The 4,553-nt window shown below is 36.5% G+C and overlaps 1 protein-coding gene across 1 annotated transcript in view; it reads right to left on the reverse strand.

Moving 5' to 3' along the window:
- Nucleotides 1-4,275, reverse strand: part of MPPED1 (metallophosphoesterase domain containing 1) — a 52,793-nt gene extending 48,518 nt beyond the window's left edge. Inside the window, exon 1 of the mRNA XM_062490918.1 lies at nucleotides 4,222-4,275. The gene's annotated coding sequence lies outside the window, so the exon portion shown is untranslated. The remainder of the gene's footprint in view (nucleotides 1-4,221) is intronic.
- Nucleotides 4,276-4,553: the final 278 nt, after the last annotated feature.

Here is a 4,553-nt window from a genome sequence, read left to right on the forward strand (position 1 = left end):
GATTTCAAGCTCATTTCAGAAACATACACAGATGTCTTTGAACCTTACCTTTCAGTCTATGGTTTTTTCCTGCATAAATGATTGGCTGACTACTAACATTCTTGGTGTTCGACAGAACAAGCTGTCTCCTTCCAGCTTGACTGATAACCAGACTGACACCCATTACTCCCCTCTTTCTGTTTCCATTTCCAATAGTCCCCCAAATGGTAACTTTTTATTTCTTTTAATATTCTGAAATGTATTGCTTTCCCAAACCACAGTATAAAATGCAGCAGGGAAATAATTATCTGCTTCTGTAGCATGCAAGTTTTAAAATTATATGCCCAGCATTACCAACACAGAGAGTTAAGACTCAGATCCCCACAGCAACAACATGCTAACCATCCTCTTCCCCCAGACGTATGGAGCTGCGGGATGTCTGCCAGGGAAAAACAGAGAAATGTAAAAAGGACTGCAAGAACATGAATACTAAAATAAATATCACAAACCTGGATGTTCGAATCACAGACTGAGAAAAAGCTATTAAATTAGCTAAGCTGTCTCCTCACTGAAGGCAGGAATGCTCTCTGTACATTATTTTCCTGCTGTTTTCTCCAGCCTGTGTTCAAATGGGCCCCAAAGTCCACTGTGTGCAATGGACCCTGCTCCAGTCTTCAGAAGCTTCACATCAGGCCATAAACTGTGAGGATTGAAACACCTCTCCTAAAGAATTACTGTACTAAGCAGATAGGACTCCCCAGATATATTTTAGCACTATATGAAGTCCTCAAATAAATATTTGTATTAAGATTTTTTTTTTTTTTACTTTTTCAGACAGAAATTTCTGGTGTTGTACCTCACCAGCATAAATATTTCCCCATCTACATGAACTTCCCAGCCTTGTTGTGCATCCTATATATCTTTTTTTTTAATTTCAAACCAATGTTTTATTTTGATCTCACTTCTCCACTCACAGATTTTGCTTTATTCTAGGTTCACTCTCATGTCCACTGTCTCTCCCCAAATCTCACTCCACTGACCCCACTGTTCTCTCCATCACCCACCCTTTGTCTCAAGTATAAAAACACCACTGAAACTTCTTGAAAATAATTCCAGTGGCACACAATATGAATCCAGACTTGAAGCAACATGGCTCAAGCAGATGTCGCTAAAATAATTAGAAACCAAGATAAAATATTGATTATGATAATGATAATAATTTTTTAAAAGGAATTATTTGGGAGAAAACTATAAAGGTCTTCTCTGCTGAGGAATGAACTTTGCGAAGTTGCAAACATCTGGAGGTCAAGAAGCACAATGCACAGTAGCACATTCCAGCAAGAAGCTGAACAGGGGTAGTTGCCAGATTTTCCACCACCAGTGAGACAAAGAAAGAGAATGCTGGGACTCTAGGCAGTACCAAGGCCAGGGGCAAAGATACAGCTACAGGAAACTTGCTCGTTTTGCTCAGCCAGCCTGACAAGCTGGGGTTTGGGGAGACAATGAAAAAACAAAATGTAGTGTATTAAAAAAAAAAAAATTCATTTCCATGCAGCTATAAAACATCAAAGCTGTATTTTTTTATTTTTTACAAGGTACCAGGTCTTCCCTATACTACAGTGCCCCTCATAAATTGTCAAATCACCCCTCACATGGGGAGGTAGACCCTTATTTAATCCCCCCAAAATTACTGCAGAGTACTATGCATCAATGGTCCAAATCATCACGGGAATATTTTTACAACCTCCAGTTTCACTATCACAAATCCCTGCTTTTGCCATAACCTCCTGAAAAACGCTCATTACAAACTGACCACCAGTAAATGAACATACTGAGCCTGGAAAAGCAGCCAGTTATTCTGAGAAATAGGCAGAAAATACTCAGGGTTTTTGCTAAAATACCCATTTCTGACAGTTCAGATAAAGGCCAATCAATGGAATCAGTCTGCTATCTTCAGTTCTGCCACCAGAAAATAAATATTGAAATAATCCTAAAAAGGCATTATTCTGTGGGAAAGGGTGAGCCAGGGAAATCACGCTGCTGATGAAAACCTTTCCAGGGAGATACATTCTTCTCTTCCTCGTCTTCATCTTCTGAAACAGAATGCAGGTCCTGGGAAAGCAAACCTACTGAGCCTCCCCTTGTCAGCCTGGTGTGCTCACCTGACAAATGAAGACTTTAAAGGGAAGGCAGTACAGTCAAATGTCATGGAGACACTTGTGGATTTTTAGTTTGATCCTGCACACTTCCACTAATGGAATCATTAGGCTTCCTAAATTAATAGGAATTGTCAGAGATAGGAACATTTCCCATTGCATTATAAAAAATAAACAAATAAAACTGAATATGCACTTCTAAGCATTTTTATAAAATGTCTGAGTTGGTTTTCTGTGACAGCAAATCTAAGTTTGATAACTGTTATCAGTCAAATAACACTCAGTTCTGTGACTGTATCTTTTCCTAGGAGGTCATAGCTATTTCCACCCATATAAGCAAAACCAGGGAGCACAATTCTAAATTATCTGTAAGCCTCAAAACCCTACTCTTTTTGTCCTCTTCTGCTTAGAATCTCGTATTTTATATATCAATGAATACTTCAGTGCCTCATCATATATGTCATATATTTGTTAACTGCAGATCTACGGGGCACTGAGCAATCTGGTTTCTAACATGGAAATAAAAACAGTGGCTTAAATAAAACCTCTTGTTTCTCTGTAATTCCAATCAACTTAACCCGCAGTAAGGAAAAAAAAAAGGCAACAAAATCTCCCAAGTTATTTCTCACCATTCTAAAACACATCACTGCTCTCCTTTGCAGGTTATAATGACCTGTCACATACGGTATGAGAAAATTCTTGACTGAATTGTTTTTTCTTCAAATTAGTTACTTCTTATGCTCTAGAACATAAATATTGCACATTTCTCTCATTATTTTCTTTATAAAGAACACTAACATACTTGTGAGCTTTAACTGCAATAAAAAGATTATATGGACACAGAAAGTAGGAAAGGAGATAAATTATTTGGGTTTTGGGAGTAAGTGGTAACATCCACTTCTGTGAAGTTTCATCCAAAAATATACTGCACCTACTGTACACCAAAGTTCTGGCCAGGCATCCAGGAAAAGATACAGACACGGACTTCACAAAATAGAAAAATGGCACACTTACCTAAGAAATCCAATTCTGTATTTATTTAAAGCAGTTACAACTTAGACACCTTCTTTGTCAGTCTTATTTTAAATGATTGTATGGTTTAACAATTTTTAACTTTTTCTCATTTCCCTACCTGGTTCCCAAAACTATACAGTAAATGAATATTCTATATATGAAGTTTTAGTTTTATTTTGGCTTATTAGCAGAATCATTCTCTGAATCAATTTCTCATCTGTACAAATAAGCTGTTCATTTATTCAATTTGAAAAATTGACACAATCTAATAATAATGCTTTGTTTTCAGCTTAAACTTCTGCTTTAACACCTATCCAATATTTTAGACACTGGAGTGCTCTAAGATTTACTAATACTGAGTATTTGTCAAGGCTAAATGCATAATTGTTATCCTACATACAACAGTGCCTGAATGTATAAAACATGGTCATATTTTGATGAAATATTTAAATGGATGCTTTTCTTTAAAGTAAAATCAAATCTTTTTCCTGAAAAATACACTATTTTTGCTCAATACTACCTTTAATTATCTAAAAATACCTGCAGAGGTAGCTAATCTATCTAAGTAATTACCTCTAGGGAAGGAAATTTTAAATAAATATCTAAGAGCAACAAAAATCATTCCTCACTCTAAAAAATTTGCGTCTCTGACAGTAATACATAATCTGCTACGTTACTGTAAAACATGTGTATGTATTCATGCAGGAAAAAAATAGAAGTCCCTAAATGAGAATACTTATTCTAAAGGAAAATAGCCAAAAATACAGGTTATGTGGGGAAAATAAAAAAATGGACATTCCAACAGGAATTAATTAGGGTTATGGGGGTTTGATTCTACATTTCAATTTGCAGTTTGTGCATGTCATCTGGTTAAACTCCTGAATCTTTCAAAATATTAGTTACTGAGAAGAAGACTATCAAAGTACTGAAACATATTTAAGACACTGTTTGGTTTAATTTTTAATTGAAGAATGTTCTTTTTCTTTACTCTTTGGTGACAACTGGCCACATTCTCCTTTCCTAGCCTAGTACAAGCCCTACTGGGTGAGAGCCACTTGCCTGCGACACTCACTTTATCCAAATTGATTTCAGTGGAATTTGTGTGAAATAAATTGACAGGATCTTCCCTTTTTGTGCAGCAGCACCACTCAGCTGTGGATTCATTTCTACTGCCAATATTCTCATCTGATTTCAGAAAGAGATCTGATGCTAACAACTCTTGAAAGGACAAGAGCACAAAAGAGAAGTGGCTTATCCATCCCCGTAGTTCAAGATGAATGGAATGCCAAAGTACCAGCACAGATGTCAAAGGTGGGATGTAGAACACAGCTCACATGTAAATATATTTATAGTGATAATACTCCAGAGATCAGTGTCTCTTTTTTCTACTAAGGCCTGGAGATA

Source organism: Cinclus cinclus, chromosome 4 (assembly GCF_963662255.1).
Source record: "Cinclus cinclus chromosome 4, bCinCin1.1, whole genome shotgun sequence".
NCBI lineage: Eukaryota > Metazoa > Chordata > Aves > Passeriformes > Cinclidae > Cinclus > Cinclus cinclus.